The sequence below is a fragment of the Apteryx mantelli genome, chromosome 14 (assembly GCF_036417845.1).
Source record: "Apteryx mantelli isolate bAptMan1 chromosome 14, bAptMan1.hap1, whole genome shotgun sequence".
Classification (NCBI taxonomy): Eukaryota; Metazoa; Chordata; class Aves; order Apterygiformes; family Apterygidae; genus Apteryx; species Apteryx mantelli.
Window position 1 is genome coordinate 21,383,415 of NC_089991.1, and position 13,386 is coordinate 21,396,800.

Here is a 13,386-nt window from a genome sequence, read left to right on the forward strand (position 1 = left end):
TTTGGAGACAGTTTGGGCTGCATCACGCACTCTTCACTTCTCAAAAATTTGAAGGCAGGGGAACCAAAAGTCAGTGCCAGTCATTACTGCCCATTACAAACCCTTCAGTAACTCACTTTTAAGGCATTTAGATATTTTTGCCTGCTGCTTACAAACAACAGGGGCACCATGCGAGAGCGGACATGGCAGCAGCATAAGGGGAGCCATATGCTCTCCTGGCTAGCAGGAGAGAAGCATATGGTGATTAGGTGAGGGGCTGACCCCTGGGCAGACGTGCCCAGCGCAACCGCTGCTGCCACCTGCAAGGCCACGGCCGCGGCTGCCCAGCGTGCCAGAGATGCAGGTTGCGTGCTCAGCACTGCAAAGCAATGCTCAGAGTAGCCTTTCCCTCCCCCGAGGGCCAGCGACACCATTACTGTGGTAGAGCACAGCGGAAGTGCCTCCTGCATTTGGTGGAAGAAGGTAAGACTAAAATTCATCATCCTCTGCTCATAGGGAGCCCCAACATTTATCCCAGTGGCAGGGGAGGACTAGGCAGTCCAGCCTTCCCTTTGCTCAACGAAGGGCCATTTCGCAGCGTTTTAACAGCAGAAATGTATGCGCTTGTTGTGGTTTGACCCCTGACTGTGATAAACCTGTTTAATGGGCAAGAATGATGTTCTGCATGGAACGCCAGGCCATAAAGCTGCCAAACAGGCAGGGTCATGAATTGTTTTAGGATGTAGCTAAATAGCACATCTTTTTCCAGCCACTGAGGTGGCTAGGGAAGTCCTTAACCTCTTTCATTACTTCTCTGGCAGCACATATTTGTGGGTCTGCACTGTAAACTGCACTGTTGGCACGCCTGGAGTTAAGCATAACCTCTAAAAAAAATGAGTGGGGATTGTGTTTTGATTTGTTTTTTTTCTAAACCCAGAAGGTTCTAGTTGTCTCCTCAGCTGCTCCGCTCCCAGCCAGCTGCAAGGGCCAGGCTGGATGGGTCACAGGATGCAGCAGGAGGCCTGGAAGACCAGGAACCCTCACGCCTGGGTTCACAGCCAGAGAAAACACTGTCTGCAGCGGCACCCCGAGCGTCAAGCATTTCACAGGCGCAGCTTTTTGCAACCCTTGGGCTCTCCAAGTGGGGACTGTAAGTCACCCCCGTGGCTTGGTACAGGCAATAGCTCCTGTGGGTATTGCTACTCCCTCACAGCTGTCCCTGCAGAGACGGCAGCAGTTGCGATGCACAGCGGGTGCCCACTGCCCCGCTTGGCCCTTGCACACGTCTGGCACCGGAGTGCAGACCCACAGCGCTGTGCCCGAGCCCTGCCCCAGTGCGGCTGCTCGGCAATGCAGCAGCCGCGACACCTCCGTGCAGCAGGCCGTCCGTCTGGACAGGTCTCAGCCAGGGAGCCAGCAGGGCTCTCCCTGTCTGGGGATGCCCTTTCTCCTGGATGCGGGACTCTCCTGCTTGTGAATTTGCAGCTGAAAGTCTGCAGTTAGGAACATTTCCCTGCAGGCTCGCTGCCTCCCGTGCCTCGTGGCCAGCCTCCTCCTCGCTCAGCTGGAGGAGCATGGGCTCCATGTGCAGGATGCCTCAGGCTGTGCCGTGTCCCTGCACTGGCCTGCCAGAGCGAGAGGGACAGTGGCCACAGCCACCCTGTGACCCCTCTCCAGGCTCTCCAATCCAGGTTTGCATGGCCGGAGGCACCCAGGAGCTGCAACTTTGGTTTCGCTAGAAACAGAGGCTTTTGCTCTGCTGGTTTTAGCAGAGGAATCAGGACAGCCCCAGACCAAAAGGACCCTGGCCAGAAGACACTCACCAGGGCCTGAAATGACCTGGCCAACCTGGAGAGGCGCAGGCACTGTGCTGCTTTCTCCTACTTACCTCAACACCTCGCTGCCCCAAGGAATGGGCATCCTTGGTGCCCAGCGAAGGGGAACGGCACCGGTGGCATCCCCTGGAGACCTCGCATCACCCCACTCCATGTCCAGCAGGAGCAGCCCCGGTGCCTCTGGTGCGGGGCAGAACGGCTACTTTGGCTGCTTCTTGCTGACAGGCTGCAGCTTGTGTGGCCCCCGCTATTCCAGATGTGAGGGAAAATCTGTGAGATGACAGAGATGCCTCTTATATGTGCCATAATTAATCCCTTTGGAATAAAATTAATGAGCTCCCTGCTGCAAATATCAAGCCTTCATCAGCTGGGCAAACAGGTGTACAAGCCAGGCCAGTTCTTTGAGAATGGAATATAAATATTTCAACATGTTCAAGAGAAGACTTGTCCCTCCACACCCTTTGCAACCTAGCTTTAAAGGGTTGCCCTGCTGGTGGGAATTTAAGGGCTCTGTTGATAATCAGAAGCAACTGTGCTCCCTTGCCCACCCTTCCCAGCTGGGGAGCGTTTGCACTCCCTGCATGGCAGTGAGGGGTGAAAGCCCCGAGCCTGGGGGAAAGCTCAAGCTGTGCAAAGGAGAGGGGGCTCAGAAGTGAAGGGATGATCCCTGGTACAACCACAGAGTCAGGAGACCCTGTGATGGTCAGGACTGACCCTGTTCTAGGGGGACGTGGTGTCAGCTCTGCTGTGTTACTGCACCTGTGTGCTAATGTGGCGTTTGGCATGTTTAATAAGAGCTGGCAAGCGTTGAGTGTGATCTGAGTGGTGTTTTCTGGCTTGCCTTTGTGTGTGCTTGGGGCAGGATGGCCATGAAGGTGGGCTGAGATATGCACTGGGGATGGTGAATAGAAGCCTTTGCTGCAGGGACTAGACAACTATTTATTTTATGTTTTTCTGGCTTTTTCTGCAAGCTTGGTCAGACTGGAAATGGACAAGCTGATGTTTTCTGAGATGCTGTCCTGGATTTTTGGGAGTGGGGTGATGAGAGCTCAGCCGGAGGCCTCCAGGCCACCCATAGCAGGACACCCATTTTCAAACATCAGTGGAAATAGGATTTGAAAATACAGAATGATTTCATGCATTTCTCTCTCCATAGAGTGACTGGGGCAGGGAAGTGGCATACTCAATACCTGCAGGGACACTGGATACAGCCTTGTCTGTGCCTGGTAGGAGAGCTTTGGGACGCAATATTCCCCCTGTGCTTCAAGTGTCTGAGGAATGGGACCTTGCACAAAGGTCCATGAACCCCATTTGCACAACCAAGTATGTCCTGCTCTGCCTACAGAGCTTCACGTGCTCCACAGGTCACTAGAAAAAGCTGCAAACATGAACAGCGCCAGTTCATATAGACTCCAGAGATTATCCTTGGAGATCAGTTTAATCAGCATCTGTCCCAGCCAGTACATTCTTTCGGGAATAGATGAAGAGCACACAGCAATGTGCAATTTCTTATCAAATACCAAGCTGGTACAGTCTCAACGACTCCCCAGCCAGACTTGCTTAAAGAGCACCAGTCTCTTGCCACTAATCCATTCCTTCTCTGTATATCGCGGACCTGACAACTCCGCATACACGGAGGGGGTAAGCAAAAAAGGTGGTTGTGGCTTGAGTTCAGGACTCTAGCACAGGACCCAGGATGTAGGGCATAAAATATGCCCTCTGTTGGCTTCAGTGCAGTAAAATGCATTCTCGGTTTGCAGCAGTGCTAGGAAAGATATTTTAAGTCAGCAAACTCTATTCAAAATGAAATCCATTACAGCAAAAAAAAAAAAAAACCACCCTCTAATGTTTGTACTGCATCAAAATGAATGATGTCATGTGTTCAGACTGCCTTGGGAAGCACTGAATTGCCCAAAGATGGTGAATGTGATCAATAGTAAGTGAGAGGGACCAGAAGGAAGATGCTAAAACCTAGTGAAACTTTCCAAATGTTGCTTCTGTAAATGCATCTTGCTTTTCAAGTAGCTGCTTCCGCTTTGTTTCACACTCCCATGGCCCTCACATGAGACCCTCCCCTTAGGAGGCTGCACCTGGCGAGAAGGGCATCGGGGATGCCTGGCCAGGGCAGACTCGAGACTCGTGCGTGCTTGCAGGTGGCTTGTGATCAGGTGCTGCTCAGCCCCAGCTTGTGCTGGTTGCCAGAACCTCATCCCCTGGCAAAGCCACCGCCTTCCAACAGGCAACTCGGGTCTGGATAACAGGGTACCAGCAGCCACTTGAGACTGATGTGTGCACATTAACAGCCAGTTCGCACCTCAGGAAGGTCTTCTCCTGGCTCATCATGTGTGCTTAAGTTTTACCTTTGGCTCCTGCATCCCCACTCCAATCTCTGCAGTGCTCACGCAGGGTGAACCTGCAGCCTGGGATGGGCTCAGGCCCATCTACAAACTCAGTGCAGATGCAGCCCAAGTCTGCCAGCTGCATGCACCTAATTACTGATTAATTACTGTCAGTTCTGCTCGCAAGCAGGGCCAGGGCCTCCTGGTGGTCTGGGGCTGCCTGGGGACAGGGAGGGGAAGGAACATACCGTGCTCCTGGCTTGAACCTGTGCGCAGTGCCCTGGCGCAGCGGTGGGTTTCACCCTTGGGGGATGTTTGAGCACAGTCCCGTTGTTCCCATCGTTGCTCAGTGTGGCGAGCCAGGACACCACTGTGCAAGGCACTGCACAAACACTGAAATGAAAGGCAGCCGGTAATGCCAAAAGACAACCGTTTCAAGGTACTTATGCTAGCTTACCCCAAATGAACGTTAATTCCTGGCTGTCCCTTCCCAGCCAGTTCATCCCAGGGTAAACTGCCCAATTAGGTTGAGATTAGGCAAAGCCTAAATAACACATTGTTACTTTTGGTAGTTTGACTCCAACTAGTTGTGTTAAAAATTGTCACAGGCAGGCTCAGGCTTGCTCAGGCGGAAACCAAGCAGCAGCATTAGCATTTGTTCCCACTAAAATCAAAGTTCTTACAAAGCAAAGTCTTGCCAGCAATTTATTATCCCTTTCATACTAAAGGCTCCCCAACCTGGCCAAACAAGATAAGTGATGCTTTAAAAGGACAAGCTTGAGGAAGGCTTAAAGGAATTATTTCTTAAAGCTGCCCTTTTAGAACCCAAATAATCTAGTTTGTATGTTCATTTACATACATTTCATAATATAGATGGAATGAATTATTTCCCTGGTCAAACAACAATTCACTTATATTGCTTCTACATCTGTAATATGGTTAGGGTTACAGTGATCCTACAACTATTTTGCTGATATTCTGTTTGAATTTAGTGATTTTACTAAATCCTTAATATCCAAAATAGCCCTTAATCTCACAAATCACTTTCCAAAATATCCTTGCCACCTTCTGCCCACTGTGACCCAACAAATTCAAACATCCCAAAACTTTGCTACCTCTTTCCAAAATAACAAGGAAGAATAACTTCTTCTGTGTCAAAGGTGAATCACCCATACTTCTCATTGTGCCAGGCTTACAGATTGCCTGAGCAGCGCGGCTTTTCGAAGCACAGCTCTTTCCTAGCTACACAACTACAGTTGGCAAAAATACTGTATATTCGATGCTGACAAAAATAAAAGGTAGTTTCCAGTATAGACCTGGCCCAAGCACAGGACGAGGAGTAGGGGTTTATGGATGGAGGAGCCAACGGGGCTCCGGCGGGCAACGGAGAGCAAAGCCAAACACTGAACCCTGCCATGGTCTGTCCCTGCTGCATCCCAGGGCAGGACAACAGCAACCCGGGCTCGCGTTTGTCTCCGTAGCATCTAAGAGGTGCATTTCTAATGCGTCATGACCCCATTCTTTACTTTCTTTTCAATATCATCCCAACACTGGCTTTATTCTGTCACTCTTTTAAAATATTCAGTGATTTTCTTAACATATTTAGAAACAAGTTGGCTGATCTTGCAGATAAAAGATAGTTTAAAAATTAATTGAAGGCTTTTAAAAATTAATAATGCACTAGTTCAATTAATTAAAGTTACAGTTTAACATCTTTTAAACTGTTAACTGCCTGGTAACTGCTGCTTAGTTGCCATTGGAATAGAGAATGATGGTAACTAAGCTGGAAATATGTTGTCTTCATTGCTTCAGATACAGAACAGAAGGTTTTGAGCCCTTCTGCATCATCTGCGTTATTATTGACAACATTACTGCAGCTATCAAAAATGGATCTATAACATGGTAATTTTGCTAGAATTTCTTTTGTTCCAGATAATTTAAAATGCTTTCTTGTTGTCCATAACACATTTGAATATAGATTTTTTTCATGGATACTTTTACTTCTCATATCAATTGTTCTTTATTTCATAGCATTTGATTTTTAATCACAATCATTATAGTTCTCCTTTTTCTGATTTGTTACTTATTATCTGTAGCTTGGCTGTCTGTTCTTACTTCCTTTTTTTGGCCAGGATTTGTTGTGATCTTTTCTTTGTGATCATCATAAACATGCCTATCAAGAAGGGACCGAAACAAAAGGCATTTATATCCCTGTGAATTCTGGAAAATTCTGTTTCAATAAATCAGCTGAGACCCCTGCAAAAATGTGCTGCGTATGTGATAACTGACCAGCAGACTTTGCTAAGGGCTTCTGTGCTATGAATATATGTTGTCCCGTCCGGGGAGCGGGCAGCGGGACGCAGAACAACCGGGCCGCGTGCCTCCCTGCCCCGAGTCCTGTCCAGCACTGCCGAAATGCCCCTGCGTGGGCAGAGAAGGGGGGGATTAAAGCTCTTATGCAATGAGTGCTGATTATTGGTGTTATTTTATCTTCTGCATCGTAAGTGAGGACGGCTACCTCGGAGCGGAGGAGGAACAGCCACAGCAAATTGTAGCGGAAACGCAGCATCGTCCTAAATTGCTGCAGCCAGCTGCAAACCGCGTGTGAGCGCTGGTGGGCTCTTTTTACAGGGCGCGTTTCCTAGTGTCCCGGGCACCAGCAGGACACGCGGGAGCCCAGCTGCCCCGGTCCCCACCTGCACCGCCGGGCAGCAGCCCACGCTCCGCCACATCCCCGGCCAGCAGCGGGCACCGGCTCCGCTCCCCTGCTCGGGGGCTGCTGCCGGGCAAGCGGGGAGGAGGGAAAACCAGAGCCAGGGCTGGTCTGGCTGCGGCGGGGCCGTGCGGAGGGCTGGGCTGGCTGCTGTCACCGCGGACGGACGCTGCTCGTCAGCCTTGCGCCTGGGCACGGGCTCACCCCACCGAGGCCACAGGCGAAAAGGGCAGGAGAAAGCACTCCCGACCACTCTTATCAGGGATTTGATTTGTGCACATTGATTTTAAAATAATGACTTCTCATGAAATAAATTTCTATTGAGAAAATAAATTATTTTCTCATTTTGGTGGCAGGCAGCAAGTGTGGTGCGTGTACCCTCCACAGGCCTGTCTGCTTTGATTCCCCGTTATAAGCATATCATAAGCAGGGTTCAGGCTGCACAAGAATTTCCATTCAAATGGGACTTATTCAGAACTTTGTATATTTTACTTTTCATGCAGAAAATCTGCCTATTTCTACTCAGCACAAGAATAACTTTTGTTAGTTTGTTTAAGTTTGAGCAAAAGACAGTTTAACCATTTTCAGGTTGGTAGAGTGAAAAAAAGATAGCTTTTCCATTATACACTCTAAGACCAATGCTGCTGATGGTTTAAGGCTCTGTGGCTGATGGTTTAAACCCGAACTTGGCAGAGCTGTGGTCTGTAAGCAAAGAATATTTGCTTTTTACATGTTCCAGTGAAAATCTGCTTTGACTTGTGCTGCTTTTTAGCAACGTGCTTTGAATCTGAGCCTTGTTGTTGTTTTCTTTTTACTGAGTGTATCTGATGACCTGCCAGCCCTCGACTGTTGTTGTGCACAACTTCATAAAAGATCAGCTGGAAAGCCGTAGCGTGGCCCGCATCCCAGAAACGCCGGCCTTCCTCTGCAGGCCCAAGGTTACCTAGATGCTAGCCTGCTCCTAGGACCAGAGCTGTCCTGGGCAAGTGGAGCAGCATGAGATGAATTTTAAAAACTATCTTCGTCAGAGGATCTTCAAGAAACTAAACCATCATCCTGATTCTTTCTTAATAATTATTGAAGATGAGCAGGAGGTACAATGGGAATCCCCTTACAGAAGGGGCTGGATGTCCTCTAAAATACAGGATAGCCTCTCTTTCAACCTCAAATCACTTGTCTGGTATTAAAGGCAGACTATCTGTATCCAGTCTGGACTAGAGATATGCAGAAACATGTGCATGTGCACCCCTTATATCACTTCATGCACCTCTGAGCTTCTGTCTTCCAGTGCTACCTCCATAGCCTTCTCCTGGAAACGTGCGTGATGGTGACTGGCCCCTTCCACCTTTGCGCACCTATGACTTACCTCAGACAAGGTCCCACAGATCAGAGCTCATCTCTTGCATGGCCATACCCCGGGTTGCCCATTTCAGTAGTTTCCTTATAGATTCCTGCATGAAGCTTAAAAACAGAAATAAAATTTAAAAAAGCAAACAATCTCTTTTGGCCAATGGGGCCCAACCCATCTCACTATATCTCCCAACAGATGCTCTTTGCAGGAACATCTCCCTTTAAATCAATCATTCACTAAGACTGCAGCCCAGCCAAACTTTAGAACAACACCCTGTGGCAGAAGTTTAATTACACAAAATATGAAAAAGCATTTTCTCTTTCCTGTTTTAGATCTACTGATCAGTAATTTGATAGTTTTTGTACTGTGAGAAACAGTGAATAATCTCTCCAGTCCCCTTTCTCATCACACAACCCATCACTCACATCTCTTCCAGTCTCAGTCTGTGTAATCTCTCCTCATGCAGAGTCGTTCCATAACCCTTATCTTTGTCACCTTTCTCTGTATCTTTTTTTTTTTTTTTTTGCAATGGAGGGAACAGATTTGCAGACAGTATTTAAGACACAGGTGAATTATTGATCTGTGCAATGACAAACTGATCTCTTCTATTTTGGTTAACACTTTTTTCCTAAAAATTTCCGCACTCAGTTTATGTTATAGGTCATCCCAGGTCACTGAGATGATGTTTTCGTGACAGTACCTGCAATATGGATATGTAAAGGTCTAAGTTCTCTTTCCTGAGTAATAACAGCTCAGGAAACAGCATGACTGGTTGAAGTATAAATGGGCTGTTTCAACCGTGCACATTATTTTGCATGTTTTGCTACTGAATTTCACTGTCATTTTACTGTCCATTTGTTCAGTACAAATGGACTCCTTCTGTAACTTTATACAATCAGCTCTGAATATTGAAGTACTGTCAGCAAACTTGATCATGTAATTGTTCCTCTTCTTTCCCAGGTCATTTACTGATCTGGTGAGCAGTGCATGTTCTACTGCAGATCCTGAGGTGCCTCTCTTGGCAATTTTCTTCCATTGCAAAATGTACTAATTTATTCCTAACCTTTATTTCATATTCTTATGCAGTTATTAGACATGGGAGGACTTTCCATTTTGCACTACGATGCTTTAGTTTCTTTAAGAGCCTCTGATGAAGATAATTTTTCAAAGCTTTTTGAAAACCAAACATGTGCTGTCAAATGGATCATCCTGCTCTGCATGCTCAATGACTCTTCAAAGTTTTGTGGTTCAGGATTTCCTTCTGCAACCACCGTACCAACTCTTCTCGATTATTTCATATTTATTCTTGTGTCTACTGATAGTCTTCTTCATTATATTTTCTGACTCTTTGCCCAGTGTGGAAGTCTGCTGGGCCCCTTTTAAAATCTGTAATCACATTTACCACCTTCAGTTCCTCGGGTGCCACGGTTATTTTAAACAATACCTTACACGCCACAGTTAAATGGCTGTTTCATATTAGAATTCCTTCCGACTCCAGGGTGAATACCATCTGCTCCTGGAAATTTGTTACCGCTCATTTCCCCAATTTGTTCACCAGCCTCTCCTAACAGTGCCTCACTTGGAGATGGATCCTCCCGCCTGGCCCCCTCCAGCGTGGGAACGGCCGTGAGCTCCTCCGCACACAAACGCTGCGTTTCCACCGCAGCGGCGCCGTCTTTCAGTTCTGCTCCTGCACCTTGATCATCCCGCGGCCCCACCGGCTCTCAAGCAGACTTCCTGCTGCTGAGGCCTTTGAAAAAAAGGGTTTATTATTAGATTTTGTACCTTAGGAAGTTGCTCATCAAAAGAAAGTGGTCTCCTTTATCGTAGTTTTACATTTAATTTGTCATCTTACGCTCTTTTTTATTTTCCTCATTTGGACATGACTTCCACTTTTTGAAGGATACTTTCTTACCTCTGATAGACTCCTTTAGTCTGTTCTTTAATGAGAACAGCTAATTTTTTGCCCTTTCAAAGTCTCTTTTGATAATTGTATAGATTTGCTCTCATCATCTAATATAAGATCTTTAAACAATGTCTATGTCCCCTGAAAGATTTTTACCCTTTTCGCAGCTGCTTTTAATTTCTTTTTAACAAGCTTCTTCACTTTTATGTGGATAGCCTTTTTGAAATGAAGTCGCAATGAATTTTGGGTTTTTTTTTTCCTCCTACAATGGTACTGAATTTAAAAGTACGTTGTGGATACTTTTACAGAATGACTCTTCAATAATAACATTTTAAATTAGCCCTGTGGCCTGCTCAGGACTAAATCTAGCACTGCTTCTCCTTTTGGGCTGTCTGAATAACTATCCTGACAAGGAATAGTTTTCTGTGTTGTCTCTGGACATTTACCCAGTGTTGTCTGGGAGTATTTGAAGCCCCCCGGTATTGTGCTGGTTTCTGCCCTCTTGGCCCACAATCTTTCTGATGGCAGCCACTGTTAAGAGTCATCTGGTCGGATGGCTGATGATACAGTCTTTTATTTAGATACTGAATTTAACTCCATAGGGAATCTGTTATCTTCTTATATTTGCTGTTCATTATCTTATTCTGCACTAAAGTTTCAATAATATTCAGCCCCACTGATGCATTTACTTTCTTCCTGGGTCCAGTGTCCCAGTGATCACCTTTCTCCATCGTGCTCCCGACGTGCCGGTTATGCCGATGGCCTCATAGTTCGGGGTCTGTGAGAGCTGTGAGGGATCACCCTGTCCCTCTGCTTTGTATAGAAAACCTGTGGGTTGGGGTAAAACCTCAGTAACCTCCCGCTCCAACCTTTTAGCTGGACAAAGAGGACTTCCAGGATCCCACTTTCCTCCAGATAAGGGTCCTGAGAGGCATGGGAGAGTTGCCCATTTTAGTTTGAACCGTAGCTCCTGAAGACAGGCATGTCCCAGATCCTCCAACCTTGCCTGGGTTCGTATGTGATGCCAAATAAATTGGTATGAGAAAACAATACAGAATAATAGAAGTTTCACTCCAGCGACAGAAAGGTTATATTACTGACTACAAAGTTTTTTCCCCGTTTTTAGGGAATATTGCTCCAACAAGATGTAGGTGCTTTGGGAAGTTACAAACTGCTCTGCTTTCCCGGCGCTGCTCGCCAGAGCCTGGCTGGCTCTCTGTGAACTCTAGAGGGCCCCACCAGCTCTGCAACACTTGGAAAGTCAGTTGGTCTGGCCAAAACAGGGCTTTGCCGCTCCCAGATGATACAAACCGTGAATCAGCTTCACCCGGAAATTATGCTCATTCTGGACAAACTTACTGTATCCTCACACAGCATAGAGCAAACGCGGATCGCAAAGTTTATCAAACAAGGTTACCAAAAAAAATAAAAAACCCCTCTTCCTCATAGTGTGGCTTTATAGCTCAAACACTTCTTTCCCAGAGTCTCACAGGAGGTGCTGGTGATTCGGTCCTCAGACCTGCTGACACTGATTCAGGCAAAACCCACTCAAAGCAACCCATTCCCAGGGGCAGTGGGCACCCTGGCATCCTCCAGAGATCCCAGATGACCTGGAAGCCGAGCCCAGAAGCTGCTGCCCACCCTGTGGGCACTGCTGGTTGCTCTGCCGCCCTGCTCCAGGCCCTAGGGTACGGACACTCTTGCTGCTGGAGACGATGGAGCTGTGGCCTGACATGATTCAGCTGCACTAAGGCCAGGAGGAGCCCAGCAGTCGCCCGTCCCTCTGTCTTTCCGCAAGAAGGGAAGCCACTTCAGCATGAAGTGGGACCTGCAGGAACTTCTCTCCCACAGAGATTAAGAGCAATTACAACCCTCACTTTACATCCCCACATCAAGGCATGTGCGCCTCCCACCCCGCCTGCAGGAGACAGAGAAAAACAGATTTAGCACCTATGGGTCACCTGGGTTCCCATTTCACATCTTCCCTCAGGGATCAGTGCATGTTAAAGACCTCTGCCCCAAGTATTCCTGACCAGAAGCTATTTCTGGGAAGGGAAGATGGAGACACAGAAATGTGTGGTGTGTCCTGGACCACTGTTTGATCCCAAGTGGTAGGACATGTATATTGGTTGTACATGGGGCAGCTTTCTCCACTCAAGTCCACTCCTCCCCAGCTCCTCAAGGCATACACCTGGGCAAAATGCAGCCAGTCAGGTAATCTCCCTGGCTCGCTAAGCTGATCCCATCACTTTCTTTCCAAGCTGTCCTGCCTCTGCTTCCCGTGTATCAGAGGAGATGAGGGCCACAACTCCCCTGAGTACTCAGCTGCCCCCGGTCCTGTCCCACCATCCTCCCTTCTGCCCCACTGGGGCGGTGTGCTGCTGCCGCACGCAGTTTCCATGCTGGTCACCCATGCATGACGGTCCTGCTGACTACAGACCGCCACCACCTCTGTCCCTTCTTGCTGATTTTTCCCTCCCACAAGCTCCTACGTAGCCTGTGAGCCCTTCGGGGCAGATAGATACGCATTAATCCGTGTGCTCCCAGAACATGCAGCCTGCAAAATATAAAAATGCATTCAGACCCGTCTGTTTTCCTGAATCTTCCTGCATTTCCAAGAGGAATTTCTCCCTCTCCTCATTTACAGTGGGATGAGAGTTGAGAGGAGATGGCAGGGAGCTAGTTAAGCCATCTGGTGCTTTCACTTGATTTCCGGCTGGTACCAAACCCCCCGCTGATATTAATGGTGCAATGAAACTTCCCATCAGTATGAGTGCCAGTCCCTTGTTCAATTACACACCAGCTTTCCAAACGGCAGCTCTGCAAAGGGCAACATGGAAATCGATGAATCCCTGCGTACCTTTGCCTTCAGGCTGTGTTTTCTTAAAGCGCATAAAACACCAGTGGAAGGAGAGAGAGAAAAAAACCAACAGTTTCTCATTCCTCTTGAGTGTGGGACCGAGGCGAGGCGACATGGGGGGTGCAGAAACGCTGGTGTCGGGGCCAGCTGCGGTTCCTGCTGCGAGCCTGGTGCCAGCTCCCGCTGGTCCTTGGTAGTCAGCTAAACGCTGATGAGATGAGCTTTACATAATGAGCCCAGGCGCACAAATACAGACCCACTGCTTGCCAGATAGTAATTTCCATGGGTGAATCCATGCAGATGCTACGCTGTAGCTTCTGTTCACAAAGGCCCATCCTACAGAGGGAAGGAACATCTGGATATTGTTATACCTGCTTCCCGGAGGGCAGGAGTAGGGAACAAA